Genomic DNA, 16,061 nt, shown 5'->3' on the forward strand with positions numbered 1-16,061 from the left:
ATACATCAGCAAATGTTTTTAGAAACATCCTACTTATCAACTGCACTCCTCACAGTAATTTTTATAGGAAGCCAAACATGGTGTTACAGAATAAAAGTCTTTAAAGGTTTGTTTTACTTCAGAGGTTTGTCTGCCTTCTTCCTCTACCACAGAAAACCTAACATTTCCCCATATATTTGTCATTCTCAAGGAAAACATGCACATTTGATGTACTCAGAATATTTGATTTAGAATTCATATGCATAAAAATTCACTGAAATCCCATTTGCTTTTACTGGTTTTCTTTTAATACAAGAAAAATATTACTGATACTATGCAGGATGGCAAATGGTTAAAAAAGGCACTTCACAGATGCTACAATGCCATTTCTTTGTCTCAAGCAGAAGGGTTTGGACTTTTTCTGTTGGAGTGAGATGTATAGTATTTCAGACATCTCTAACACCCTTTGAGACCTCCTAGGACATCCAAGCCACATCTGATGCAGGACTTCTGGGAGACCATTGCCTGCTGGAGAGAGAGGTAGGAGGTTAAGCAGAATACTGTTAGAGCATCTCAGATGATGCTAGATGATTGAAAATTGCCGAATGGTTTCACAAATATTGTTTCTTCCAGTGAAGAAGAGCAGGTAGTTTCCTAGTATAAAAAAATCTCTGCCAATTATCCCTGGAGACTCCATATCCAACCCCTCTCTCACTCTGCTTCATTTTAAAGCCAATTTTATGCTAGGGACAGAAGAACATTTCCTTAGCTGCTAAGTTCATTTGTGTGTTAAAAACCTGAAAACCCCTCAGTCCATATTTAGTTCTCAGCTGCCACTGAGGCCTTCACCTTTAGAAGAAAATTAAAAATCTTAACAACTCCAGAGAGATAACTGACTATAAATGTACCTTCTCAGATTTACGGATGCATGTGCAAGAGCTCTGATGGGTCTTGGATCCAATTTCTTAGAGGCCAGGCCATTAAGAAATTAGACATTTGCTGAAACTACTTATGGGTGCCCAGTATAATATATATATTCTATATATATATATATATATAGAGAGTATATATATTTTAAATATATATATATGTATGGGTGCCCAGCCTTGTATATCCAGATAGTCTTACTATAAAAAAAGCCCTGTTGAAGCTGAAAGCAAATGTTTTACTTCCATAAGCTGATGGTTCCTGGATCTGAATCTTACTTATTCACAGCTATTAACATTTCTCAAGCTTAGAGTGTGTCATTAAGAGTATAACAATGTCAATGTAACAAGGCATAACAACTAACAAACCAATTTCAGTGAAGCATTTATAATGACAGATTGTTACCAGTTTTAAAATACCTCTCATACTTCCTTATGTCTGGAGTTAGAAGATATCTTCAAAGGCTCCTTGACTGATTTAACAAAACGCAGATCTTTATCCTTGTGACAGCTGCCCTGAGTCTGCACAGGCAGCAGAGCAAAAGGACACTTGCAGGGCATGGTGTTGCTGTCCTGATACAGGTGCCAGGATGGAGCAAACAACCTGAGCCATAAAAGGGCCTGTTTCTTCCCTTAACAATAACAGGTGTGCAAGGTGATCAGCTCAGCTCACGGAGACTGGAGATTTTCATGTTCAGCAAGAAGAGTCCCACTGGGGGCACCTGATGCCTTCATTTTGGTAATGGCCCCAGGCACTATGACAGATTGAAGGGGAAGATATGCAAGCAGAAGTCCAAGGGCTTGGCCTAGATAATCTGAGACATGGCAAAGAAGCAGATTATACTTGTCACATACATTTTTTTCTTTTTGAAAAGCAATAAATTAGTGTTATTATTATTTTTTAATGTGGATCCTTTCCCATTACCCTCAACCAAGCTGAGAAGGACAGCTGAGGGTGAGCAGTTACACTAAAATATAGGAGGACATCCAGCAAGCAAGGCTGGGATGTTTGTAAACAGGAAAACAACTTTGATTTATGCTTTTCGGGAAAAATGTCTTTGTCTTTAAAAGTGAAACTCTTTGTGAATCAAAATTTCTGTGGGTAATTTTTCACTTTTTCATCAGACACAGAAATGAAATGCCTTTGAATCATGTCAGCCTTGATAGAAACATCTCAGATGAATTTGTGGAGTGTCAGTTCAACACTAAGCTGTGTCCAACTGAATTGCTGCAGTGCTACACACAAGACTGCAGCACAACATAAGCATTCCCATAAGGACACTTTTCATGCTGCCCCTTTGGCAGAAACATTACGTGTAGGTGGGCAATGCATGGCTGTGGTGTGGCCAAGAAGGTTCAGTCCAAACACTCAGCCTGTGGAGAAAAATTGAAAGCAGAGGAGCTGGAAGAAAATGTCCCACAAGACTCATATTCTCAGTCTTCTGGACACATCAAAGGTAAAAACAAACAAGCAAACAAAGAAAAGACTAAAAGAAGCCTTTTGTTTCAGCACTAAACAAGTGCTATGACTAAATTAAATCCATGGTTAACAATACTTTTTCTAAGAACCAAAATGGTATTTAGACCATCTTATGCCCGAAATCTCTTTCTTACCTTGTTACATGTCTGATACTCTTTCACATGTGAAAGATTCCTAGCAGGACAGGTGTTTATAATAGAAGTGACAATGAGAACTTGATGATTTTCATGTTAATTTAACGAGTAATGTGAAATCATTAACATTAATTTTCTTTAATTATAAAATAAGAACATACTTTTCCTTTGATTTTGAAATAGCACAAATAGAGTTGTTGCTTTAAATTGATGCTTCAGGCAAGCTCACACATTCCCTGATCACCTTAACATCTTATATACAGGTGCTATGCACATTTACTTGCACTACATGCCCAAGGGTGAAAGTGTGGCTCAGGCTGCACAATTAGAGTTATCAAATATTTATGTAGACGTATAACTCTGCTGGATATGTTTTAAGTGCTTCAATGCAAGAAACAAAATATGTGTGGAGGAAAACAATCTGCACAATACAAAGGCTATCCACATGCAATAATTGCTGAGATCTTTGTTCAAATAATACTATCCACCTTCTGCCTTTTTTATCCCAGGCTATCAAAGAAATAGTGTTACTGAAAAAAATGAAAGTAGAAGATCCTAGATTTCTGTCTCACTTAATTCACTCCTTTCTAAACATCTGTATTCTAAAGTGGCAATGCTTTTCTTCCACTTCCTACCATTGTAACTTGATACAGCGATTGCAAATACAGAGATAAGGTATTTAAAAATGTGCTGCCTTGATCATAGGTAACTTCATATGTCTTGCCAAAGGGCAATAGGTTTCTTCCCCTGGGATACAGAGTCAGATATAGCTATTTCCAGATAATTTACGAAACAATTTTATAGTCTCAGGATCCCAAATTAAGGTGTAATGAAGTGGAGGAGGTCTATGTGCTATCACAGCATTTTGTGATAAGTAACTTTCAAAGGAATGTTAGATAAAGGGGTCAGGTGTGTATTTTATGTACACCATCTCTGGGACCTATCCCCAACTTCCCACGTCTGGAAAAAAGCAATGGGCAAATAGCTTGTAAAACTTACTAAATAGCAGGAATTAATGCCTGGTTAAGGGACTTTCAAGGGGCACCTCATCATGTAGTGGCTTTCAGCCTGGGATCTGCAGAGCTGGGGTATGTGAAAGAGGAAAAGCTAAGGAAAACAAGGCTATTAACAAAAGAGGCTTATAGACCTCAGTACCTTTACTGGAGGATATGTTTGTCCCATCAAATCAGAGTAAAAAGCCCTCAGCCTACTCTAAGTCACTGTGTAGAACAGCTCTATCTAAAAGTAGAAGGATTGCCTCTAAAAGAGATAGAAAAAACCTGACATTTAATGACAGTCGTTTCTAACATGTTCTCTGGAATAACATCTTTCATATTGCATACTCTTCATTGTACGGTAATCTCGTCATCATTTTTATTTCAGAATTAACTGTGCAAATTTACTCTTTGTCGTGAGAAGTGATGGATGTTTAATTCTGGTGTCTAGCTGTGAAGGTCAACATTCTCTGAGTGAGAATCTCAGATCCTTTTGACTTTGCACAGCTTAGTTTACAATCAGTAGCTAGACTTCTTTGTGACTACTATGTCTGCCATAATCTTCAATATCATGACACCCACTTTGTTTTATAAAATGCACAGCGACTCATCACTGGACTGTATTTGAAAACCCCACACACCCACATAAACTGAATACATTTTCTGGGATCTCCACATATATAATTGAGTTTGCATTCCACCCTTGAGTTTTCGCTTACTTGTTTTTAGGGTCATTGCCCACTTAGCTGTCTGCAAGCGAGCAAAAAACTCTAAAGACAGAGTCACTCTGGTATTTACCACTACTGGGGAGCTGTGTTTGACAGGGCCTTCATATCCCCCAGAGCAGGGTAGTTGGTGTGATCAGGTCTCAGGAACAAAGCTCTGCTTGGGTTTTCTCACAGCCACTGTTGGATGGAGAAGGGAACTGGTAAGGGATAGAAACCTTCTTCCACTTCACATCTATTTCCCTTCTCTCTCACAGGGAGCATAATGGGACTTATTATCTCTATCAATAATTAACAAACCCAAGGGACTACTGAACAAGTGTCACGACCAGCTCTGGTAAACCCCAATTGTAAATCACTTCTGCTTGGGCTTGCACCAAAACTGGCTCTCACATACCTCTATGGGACTAGTTCCTGAGAGGCAGAACTGAAAGCACTGCACATATCTTCTGGAAGAATCAACACCTTACAGAGTATGCAGAAATGTGTTTCTTTGCCAGAAATTATACAGCACCAGGTTGGACCAAAAATTCCTTGTTGCTATGGTTGCCACTTGCTCTAAATCTTTTTACTACTCCTTGTTGAACAGCAGCAAAGGAGAATAAAAACATATACAACACTTGTAATTGCCTGGTGCATATTTTAACATTTCTCTTTAGTGGCTGCTTTAAATTATGCAGTAATATTGCTGGCATGTTTCTCCAGTCCCTCTTCCCTAAGAGGATACATTTTACAGTGCTGAAATTGGACACTGGGTGTAAGAATCACACATTTGAATATTTTTTTCAGGAGCAGACGTGTCACATGCAATGTATTACAACTCAAGCTGTAAAAATTAAGTGGCATTTGCATTCATTAAGCATACATGAAATTTAATTCCATTAGGTCCAGCAACATTAAGGTCTGTCTGTTGCTGCTGATGTTACAGCTTAAGGACATTATATCTTCTGGCTAGATTCTGTTTCATAACCTAATAAAGTCAGGAATTACATCCTGGCTTGATGCCTTTGTAAATCCACCTCAGCAAACACACGACATGAAAGCTGTAGATGTAAATTATTTATATTCATCATTGTCCAAATTATTAATTTACCAAAAAAGGTTTAACAGATTAAGAAAACTACAGGCACTGTGCCCAGAGCAAAACTAATTTAAAAGACAACAATACGATCTGCTGAAGCCAAACCTCACTTCTAATCTTCCCATTTCATTACAGATACAATACAGAAGAACTGTTAACATTTCATCGAGGCTACTTAAAGAATCAAAAGCTTACATTACATTTCAGTCAACTTACCAGAAACACTGATCTGCACAATCCCCCCAGAAAATCAGGGATACTTTACTTTTTAGATTTTTGACTTTTAGCTGGAATAGAATTTAGAAAGAAAAGGAAGGCAAAGTATAAAACAATTTGAATTGCAGCTCTTGTAATTTGTTCTGCTGAAAGGATAGTCTGGGTTCAATACAAGCTCAAACTCAGCAAATAAACATATTTGGACAAATTACTTTTGTCTATATGTAGTTTCACAGAAGATATCATGACTGAGAACACAAGACTGCCCTCCTAACTACTCCAAAATGAAATCTATCAGTTAAAAAGCAAAACCTGAATTTTTATTGGCAATTTATGTGACATGAATCCAGGTGTCAGTATAAGCTTTCATCAACAGTCATTATTTTCCAACTATCAAACTAACCAGCTTCCATGAAGTAAAAGTTCTTACCTTCCAAAGTCTTTGATTTCTTCTGTGATTCTTAATGGCATTGTCAGGCTAGTCCTTCTTTTGGGAGCACCAGAAAAATGAGCTGAACAACACATCTATTTCCATGGAGATGTGAGGAATAGAAAATGTTTACTTAATTATGTACAAATGATGCCTTATTTTCCTCTAAGTAGTTTTCCAGTGGTCTAAGATGTTATTTTTGCAGAAATCAAAGTTCTTGACAGTATCTACAAATCATTTCAATGACATAAATGTTCACCACAGGCAACATATTATCATTTTTGCCTTTTCAAAGATTCTTTGTGGGCAATCTTACTTTTGTTTGCCTTGAAAGCATGTTACGTATATATATCTTATTTGTATATAGTTTACTTATATATGTATATAAATAAAAATATAAAATTAAACTAAACTCATGAGAGCTATACTTCCATTTCCAAACTATTCTGTCCTCTCTTTAAAAAGTGTCTCAAGCTACCAAGATAGCCTTTGAAATTCTTCAGGTCTAAGCTAAGTCACCAAGCTTTCTTCATAGTCAATGGAGAGAGATAACAACCCTCAGAAACCAAATTCCATCCTAAAATAGGTGGCTTAGATAAGGGAGCTAAGCCATTTTGTAGGTTGTCCTCTAGGAAAGTATACATTGAACAGCTTAGGTTCTCTTAGAAAGCTCAACTTAACTGAGATCTCACTTGTTATCTACTTTAACTGGAATCCACTTTGAGAGTACAGTCTCAGCAATATGTTTTCTATGAATTTATTGTAACTTTGGGAGAAGAAGTTAAGAAGCTGTACATCTCTTTATTTATGAGTCAACATAGACTGTTTCATCCATAAGAAAAAACACATCAGGGATGACTTAGCAACAAATGGTCCAGACTGTCTTGTATCCAACTTAAAGAAAAAGCCATAATGTAATGTCTCAGTCACATTTAGGAGGAAATTGAACAAATAAATTTTTAGGAATTTTTTTTAAAAAAGTGGTATTTCATTTTCTGTTTTCTAGTTGTCATGTTTTCACATTGGTGTCTGTCTGGAACTTGACAGATCACAAAATACGAACCTATTTCTCTGACACTTAAGGCTGAAGAAATGCAGAAGGCTGTGATCAGAGGCCCCAGTCGCTTTGCACTGCAGAAGTAATACAAAATGTGCAGAAAAGGCTCTTCAGGGAAAGCTGATTTTACTCCTGTCTACAGCTCCTCTGCAGAGTTCATATTCATTGGCTGATCCCAGCCTTTCCACCACAGCACTCTGTGTCACACCTGTGTAAAAACATCCACCTCAATGCAGTAGGACTCTGAGCTGGGAGACATTTCGGGCCAAGGTGGTAGCAGAGGGGATGGTGATTTTTCATGGGTGCTCATGACTCAACATAGGAAACTGCCCTTCATTTACAGAGTGCACTTACCTTCATCTCCTCGTCTCTCTAGCCCAGCACAAAGCTCCTGTCTATAACAAGAGAAGCATGTTTTATGTAAATCACCTCCCAGTGGAGTCACTCATTATTAATGTAGACAGCTCTAAAGAGAGAAACTCATGGCATTTAGCAGAAAGAACTGTTAATGAAAATATCATTAAATAAGTCAATCTGAAAGCCACAAAATGGCCTCTCTACCTGTTTCTTCTTTTCTGTCTTCCACACCTCTGGGTGCATTTCACTCAAGTCAATCTTTTTTAGCATCAAGTCACAGCTTTCCCTGGAGAGGGGCATCACTTTCTGGTAAACTGCTCATATTTGAGAGGAGGTGCTATTTAAACATTGTGGAAATATGTCAGAAACACACTGGGTCAGTATGGGACTAAACAGCAAGGCTGAGGAAGAGGAGACTCCAATGACTGGCTGTAGATGAGGCAATTTCCAGTAACACTGATCTGAAAAGTATAATGCAGCCTCTGCTTTGCTATGTATTTTGTAGAGTTCACGACTGAGCCTTTCACTCGCTTATATCTTGCAAGTGCTTCGTGCTTGTAATTTCATATTGTTCACTGGAATATCTTTCTGGTCACATGTATTGTATGTCATAGGGATCTTAGATGATCCAAATAGCCTAATCCAACAATTCTGCTAAAAATTTCCCTACTCCTTCAGACCATTTATATCTGACCATATTAACCAGAAGCAACTGTCTGATAAACTGACCCAAACTGGCAGTGAACATTCCTTTTTCCTTTGTTTCCTGAGGGCTTTCCACTTCCACATCTGAATGTTGAGGGTTTTCCTCTGGAAAAAGTAGCTATTGGTATCAGGGAGAGGTATCTCTGGTACAGATGCACATGGCTCACATTCCTAAGTTATGAAGGGATTCACCTTTCTCCATAGTTCTGAGGGCTATCAGGATCTGCATTGTAGGCATGTGCTTATATTAAGCCAAAAGTTTTGTGTGGATTAAGTTAGTATGTTTTGTTAAAATAATACCGTCCAATATTTTGGGTGCACGGAAAGTGATGAAAGCATATATCCAAAATTCTGACCATTTTTTTCCTAACATTATTGGTCTATTAAAAAATAAAACTTCTCTGCTCACAAACCTTTCCTCCTTTCTGACCTGATAGAATTATGGCTATAATAAATAACCTGAAGTCTGTAATCACAGGATCATAGAGGGGCTGAAGTTGGAAGGCACCTCTGGAGGTCACCTAGTCCAACTCCTCTGCTCAAGCAGGGCCACCTAGTGCTGATTGCCCAGGACCATGTCCGGATGGCATTTGGATATCTTCAAGGATGGAGACTCCACTACCTCCCTGGGCAACCTGTGCCAGTGCTCAGTCATTCTCACAGTAAAAAAAAAGTGTTTTCTGATGTTCAGACAGGATTCATTGTTGAAATACACTGTTTAAACTGTATATCAACCCTTATTTGTGCTCAGTATACACCATCCTGAGTGGACAGTACATTCCTCTTCCCATCAGCTTGGAAACAGACTCAGACTTCTACACTTCAGTATTACAACCTAGCAGTGGAAAAAGGGAAAATTAAGAGAGTCTGTTTTTTTTCCCAGCATAGAGCAGCAATTCAACATGATGTGGCAAAAAATGGCAAAAGAAAGAGGCATCATTTCCCCATTCTGCAAAGAAGTAGAGGCACAGAGAGACTGCTACCAGCCTAAGCCTGTTCCCCCTCCCCTGTGACTGTACTTGGCAAGAAGGAAAGAGTACTGAAAATATTCATACCAGGCAATAATAGACAGCCAGCGATGGGCAGGGAAAAACAAAGCAAAGCTGTTTATTGCTGAAGTGTTAGGAAATAAATGAAAGTCCAACAGACAGACAAAACGCAACCAGCATTTCAGGACACTGCTCTTTTTGCCTCTGAAACTTGAACCCCAGTTTCACAAATGGCACTGGGGGAGGCCACTAGCACATTCTGACTGCTGGGGGAGGCCCATGGGACAGACAGCAGTGCTGTGTGATAGCCATAGTGATTTGCTGTGGATCGCCCCTGTATCTAACTGCTATTTATTGTGCAGGACACATATAACATTATGCCTCAGTGGATGTACTTCACTGTCATGCCTGATCAAAAGTGTTGCCTTGGAGCGATCTTAGCTTGAGAGAACCCCAAGTAGTTTTATAAGTAAGAAGTCACCCCAAGGTGACACTTGAGAGGAACAACATTAAAGTGTACTCATCTCTCTTGTGTCCCTGGCTACTTCAGAAGCTCACAAAGAAAGCTTAGCTCTGCTAGCTCATACTCAGAAAGCAAAAGGACCCTTATGCCCTTGTTCATGTTTTATCAGTGCTTCCTAAGTGGAAAACTAACTAAAAATGCTGACTCTAGTCATGAACACTGGAGTTTTGAGTAAAGATAGTTAAGTAAAAAATTTGTTTTAAGGATATTTAAGTAGAGATAAAAATATAAGCTAGTGATCTCACTCTCAAACACAGGAGGAAACCAAAAGCACAGAAATGACGGTTCAGGCATGATCTCAAGGCTCAAAACAGATTAGTTACACACACAACAGTCATATACCCATGTCCACATGCAGGCAATTCCCTTGATAAATGCAAGCTACAGTCCCCAAAGGATTTTCCTTTAGCCCCAAGGAAATGCCTTCACTGTGCAGGGAGGTGTGCAGCAGAGATACCTGAGCTAGCTCCAGAGGCAGCAAAAGCCCAGGGAGTAGAGGGCACACAGCATCTGCGCTTATGTGCCTGGTTGACACAAGCCAAGCGCATGTTTCTCAGGCGCAGGGCTGAGGCACCACCATGCCATCTCTACACCACCTTGCTACTGTTCTGCACAGAGACAGCCTCAGTGTGGGGAGAAGGAAATACTCCCACCTTGAATCCACTGTATGCAGGCAGTCCTTTTGACATATCCTTCTAGCCAGCACTTATAGCACTGCTGCCAAGACCACACTTTCTTGCTCCTTGATTCAGCCTGACTACGGCATCTTCACTGTTCCACCTAAACTGATTTTCTCTCCATTGGTACAGTATCCACAAGCAGACAGGCAGATTAAATTCTCTTTATGTTTTTCACTTACTAGGCTTATTCATAAAAGTAAGGCTCAAGCATTGTCTTACAGCCCTCAGTCAGCTTTGTGTTGATCTGCTGAAATCAGGACCACAAATCCTCTGTGACGGGCTGCAGCCAGCAGCTGAGAAGGGGTTAAGTGACTCCCTTGGGCAAAATGAAAAATGCCACTTCTCAGTAGCTGAGATAGGACTTGTCTTGGGCAAAAGCACTTGGAATGGGGCTGCCAGTGTTATTTATGTCTTCAGTCTGACAGAGAGTTGAAGGGAAGGATTTTTTAAAGATTTATCAACATTTCTTATTTGTTTAAGAGCTGAGAAATCCCAGAAAGGAGCTCCCTGAGAAGACACGTCTCTTCCAAAGGCAGAAGAGAGCCTTTCGGTCAGAAAGCAAGTGGGGCAGCTTGCTTAGGAGCAAGAAGAGCTACAGTAGACCTTTACCAACCAGGTCAGCACAAGAACCCCTGGTCTCTGCTATGCCAGAGGTCACCAAAGGCACTAGAACAGCCTCTCTGCTTTTATAGTTGATGCAATTTTTAATCTGCCCACGTGAATGCCAGTAAAGCCACCAAAATTATCATCAGCCCACCCAAATGCTTTTGTGGCATCAAGTACTCTACTAGATTTATCTTAATTTGCTGTACTAAAAATGGGAGGAAATAGCTATTTCCTCTCACTTTTAATCCACAAAGAAATGTAAATTTTTCATGATTCAGAAATTCTCTTTTTTTATCCTACACAGTGCAAATACTATCAAGTCATAAAAAATTAACCACCCTAAAAAAAAAGGGTGTATGGGCATCTACCACAAGACTTTGAAATCCAAAATACAGTAAAATTAATTTAATTTTTCTGAGCTTCTTGAAAGATCCAATGCTGTCAAACACTTTGAGATAGTTCATAAAGTTTTTCAGTGAAATATTTTTTAATCAGAAAGTAGAAAGTGACTGAAACCAGTGTGCATTTTGCAGGCAAACATAGCAGCATTGCCAGAATTTTTGCCAGGAAAGATTTTTCATCTCTAGGGTGTGATTTATGGTCAAAACCTAAGAGAGGCTTAGAATTGATAATAGCCTGAAGTCCTGGGTTCTCACAGACTTGAACTTAGGACCCCCATGTACTAGGCAGGTACTATGAATCACCAAGCTATTAACTGCCTACCAGATCAGCCTTTGACTTTCACAGGTTGGTACTGTTCCATTTCGCATTTAAAAAACAGTTGAAGATTGTGAAGGAGATCCTTAATATTTCTGTGGTCACAGAATTTTTCTGGAATGTGGGAGGCGGGTAATGTCGAATCTTTTTCACCTGAAGTGAGTTGATTAATGAACTGTTTGCTATGCTAAGTGAGGATCTTGCTTTGTTTCTGCATTTTTTTCCATTAAAATAGAAAGAACTTGGTTTCATCCCTACACAGAACAGAAAAGGGCTTGAGGTTTTTTTAAACTTCAAAGTTGTGTACAACTAGAAAATCATGTCTCACACAGCTGTATGAGATGACTCATCCCTGTAAGATGGCTGTAATTTTCTTTTGGGACACTCAAGTGAGCACACAGCTTCAGTGCAGCACATAATGGGCATGTCCTGAACTGTAGGGGCTTCTAAAGCAAGCCCAGAGTAAATGAGGCTCCTTGGAGTTTGGGAACAGAGATACAGGTTTAATACAGTCTTGGAGAAAGCTGCAGGAGCTGAGAAATTGCAGGGTTTGTACTTTGCATGTCTTTTTACCAGAGCTCTACTGCTTCATGCTCAGTGAGGATCAGGATTCACGAACAGAAGGGTTTTTTAAAGCAGCCTGCTTTGGATATTGGCAACGAAATGAAACATTTATTGCAGAGAGACCACACAGTTTTGCAGTTTGGGTGGATCTAGGTTCCATTTTAGCCTTAAATCAACCTTGGGATATAACAGTTCATTCTATTCTAGTGCCCCTGCTTTCACCTTACCACAGGTTAACCGGGGGCCATCATACAACCAGTTATTGTTTCATGTAACCCGCAATAAAACTACCTGTCTGGATCACTGCACACTTATATATCAACATGATATAGGAGTCCTTGGTCCTGCTGTTTCAGATATGAAACTGCAATGAAGTGTATCCACCATGTCAAAAGCTACTCTTAGGGCCACTTAGCCGTGCAAAGTGGAGTGTACCCAGAAGATTTCAGCTGCACGTATCCAAATCAGCGGTTTCTGAGTTGTGCCATTACAAATACAGTCTGCATACATACTTATATGCACATCCAGCTAAGTGATGTGGGAACAACTGCCTGCAGGCTGGAATTTTTACCTGTGAGTATCCCAGGATGGCTCAAAAGATGGTCAAAAGAAGGCTACCTTCTGCAGCAACATGGTATCTGTGCAGTCCAATTTGCTGTGGTTTCCCACCTGAGCAGAGCTGTAAGACCGTGTAGCATTAAACTTCTCACAGCTCTTTTCAGAGTATCTGAAATCTCCTCCTTCTCCTCAAGCCCAGGCAAATGTCCCTCCCCAGCCCCTGAGCAAAGTGCCTTTGAAATGGTCAGGTCCAGGAGGGAAATGTCACTTCTCTTGCAGCCACTCAGCAGACATAAGACCATATAATGCCTGGATGCATACTATGACTCTTGTCCCTTCACCCTTTCACCCCCATTTCCTCAAGCAGTCAAGATTAAAAAAAAAAAACCAACAAACAACCAAACCAGTAACTTCATTAAAACTATCTGCTTCACTTGTAGCAGGAGTATATTGTATTGAGAATGTATTCCCTTTGCAGATTAAAAGTCAGCTGCACAATTCTTTAGGATAGAATAAAACCAAGTCCCCTGCAAGCAAAAATGTGCCTGGGTGTCTGGGGATCTTCTGAAAGTCTCTAGCTTGTCAAAGACTGAAATCGGAGAGAGCTGAGAGAAAACACAATGAAAGCAGATGCTGATCTATCTTTCCCAGTCAGTGCTCACCTGCATCAGCCCCAAGGAAGAGCATGTAGCTACCCTAGCATTCCTCCAGCAATTACTTATCTTTTTCTTGAAGAACTCAGATGGCTGAAGGCACACCATCCATTTGAAAAGCTAGTGACAGTTGTCCTTTCCTTTCCATTCCTCCAAAATAACATTTTTAGATTGGCTCTTACAAACATGAAATACCATTTTTCTTCTGAAAACCTCCTGTGAACACTCAGTAACTCTTAAGACCTGGGAGTTGGGCAGAAATCCTCTGGGATGTACACAGTGCTGCCTTCATTTGAGGTGTACTGGGTGGTAGCTGACACATACAGACAGCAAACATGAAATAATAAAACTACATTTACCTGCACATACTGTTTAGCTTGTGGCCATCACCACAGTAGATAAAGCTCTCATGTCCCATTTGGAGAGACAGGTAAACAGATTTAGTTTCAAATATGAATATCAAGCACCTATAGTATTTCCTGTGTGACAGATTGTATGTGGTTGTGCATATATGTATGACAGACAGTGTTGGAATATTTTAAACACTAAATTGCTGCATCCAGAGATTGGTAAATTAAATAATCATTCATTAGTTGCCATAGAGATGCAGATGCAATCTCGGTGAACAAAGAAGGAATGGGTCAGGACAGACACACAAACACAGAACAAATGCTGACAGAGGCAAGGCCCTGCATTGATTTTTGTTAATATATTTTTATTTATTAAAGTTCCCTACCTGCAAGATCTTTTTCCTTATTTACTGCTGTTTCACCTGCCTGCATATACTCTGAAAGACTCAAATCCTGAGCTGGAGCAAACTGGTATCGCTCTATTGACTTTGTCAGAGAGCAGCCAGTTTACAGCAGCTGGGAAATATGACCAAAAAAAAGAGCATCTAATTCTCTTTAGCTTCTGCAGCAACTGAATACTACTGCATCCTCTGCTACTTTATAACTTCTTACAGCAGTGCCCTCCTGTAAACAGACAGGGAAAAGCTGGCTTTCCCAAAGCCGGCTGGCAGGTTCGGGCTTGCAACTGTCATTAATTTCAATGGCAGCTATATAGCTCAGCCTTCTAGTCAGCCCCGAGAATCTCATCAATAATCCCTTTGCCACTGACAAGAGAAACAGCATGGGATTAAGAATATCATAGAATCATAGAATGGTTTGGGTTGGAAGGGACCTTAAAGATCGTTTAGTTCCAACACCTCTGCCATGGGCAGGGACACCTTCCACTAGACCAGGTTGCTCAGAGCTCCATCCAGCCTCTCCTTAAACACTTCAAGGGATGGAGCATCCACAACTTCTCTGGACAACCTGTTCCAGTGCCTCCTCATTAGACAGTGTTTAAGCAGAGAGGGATCTGACGCCTCGCTCAGGCCCTTCAGTCCTCCTGCTCATAGGTAGTGCTGCACTCAGATGCATCATCCAGACACCTGCAGCAACCATGCATGAAAGCTGAAGTATCTGCAGGAGGCTAAATGAGAGAGAAAGATGACTCAGCTCTCCTGCGGGTCACCAGCAAACGTGTCCATGGTCATCTGTCTGATGATAACACGAAGTGACTGGCCTTCTGAAAGGCCAGTTAAAACTTCTTAATCTATTTTTGCACATGCATTTGGGTAGAAGAGAGTGAGCTGATAGATAGAAACTGTGCGGAGACTAATGTCAAGGTCTGGGCTAGAGGACAGGGTCTTCCCCAAGCCAAGGCAAACCACTTCAGCTTTCCCCTCCATCATACACCCCCTAACCTCAGCCAATGGCAACAGGCAGATGAGCACCTGGCCGGTGCTACCCTGCACAGTAAACCAGCAGCAAAAAGCAGTTCACACTGAAACACCTACACAAGCACCTGATGTAGTTACAGATCTCTTGGTTTACTCCATCACCATTTTTTGGCTAGCAGAGGAATGGGGCTGACTCCTGGGACAGTAATAGCCCAGATAAAGCAAACACAAGGACACCAGAGCACATGTGTCAGGCATGGAGTGGTCTTAGAACCACACCCTGAGTTTGTTGCTCAAAGTTTGTGGCTATCTTGTCCAAAATCAGTGTAAATCTCCCAAAAGCTGTGACTAGAGTCAGCTTTTGGCTAGTAATTCTCTAACAAAGTCCATGGAGAATGGGTGATGCATGGAAACCCCTCACAGGAGATCTCCCATATACCAGAAATATTATGTAGACGCTTCAAGAAAAATCATTAACATCTTAGAGGAAGAGGTGAAAGTAGGAAACTGCAGAGCATTGTGCTCAGGTCTGCCTCCAGTCCATCTTCACAGTATTTGAATATCTAGTGGCTATCCTTACTACTAATGGTGTAAGAAGCAGCTGCAACTACCCCCATCATCCTGCAGCAGGCACTTACTTGCAAACAAGCCCCAAGCCAGAGGTGCAATGTGAAATTCTGTGCAGTTAACAGAGGCTGTCAGAGTATGGCTGATGAAAGCACACTATTTTCTGCAGTGTGAGCTAGACACTGGGAGCAAAGCAGTCTTGTTGCATTTTGGGTAGCAATTTCATCCTTTTTCTTACTCTATTAGCCAAAGACATCTGCTCAGTAATGTCTTAAATACCTCAGCATCACACAGCTTTTGTTAAAAGAGCCAGAGTCCTCTAGCGCTTTAGGTAAGTAAGTATTATATCTATTTAGACCTCTTGAATACAGTAAATAATGGCCACCTTTACAC

The 16,061-nt window shown here is 40.3% G+C and overlaps 1 long non-coding RNA gene across 1 annotated transcript; it reads right to left on the reverse strand.

The window, feature by feature from the left end:
• Positions 1–309: 309 nt before the first annotated feature.
• Positions 310–7,465, reverse strand: LOC108640559. Its single transcript, XR_001921261.1, has 6 exons — positions 7,378–7,465; positions 5,967–6,061; positions 5,537–5,607; positions 4,313–4,419; positions 1,326–1,720; positions 310–507 (listed from the first exon to the last, which is right to left on the reverse strand). It is a non-coding gene; the product is annotated as an uncharacterized LOC108640559 (long non-coding RNA).
• Between the last annotated feature and the right edge of the window lie 8,596 nt (positions 7,466–16,061).

This window comes from Manacus vitellinus, unplaced genomic scaffold (assembly GCF_001715985.3).
Source record: "Manacus vitellinus isolate BGI_N305 unplaced genomic scaffold, ASM171598v3 scaffold_37_pilon, whole genome shotgun sequence".
Lineage (NCBI taxonomy): Eukaryota > Metazoa > Chordata > Aves > Passeriformes > Pipridae > Manacus > Manacus vitellinus.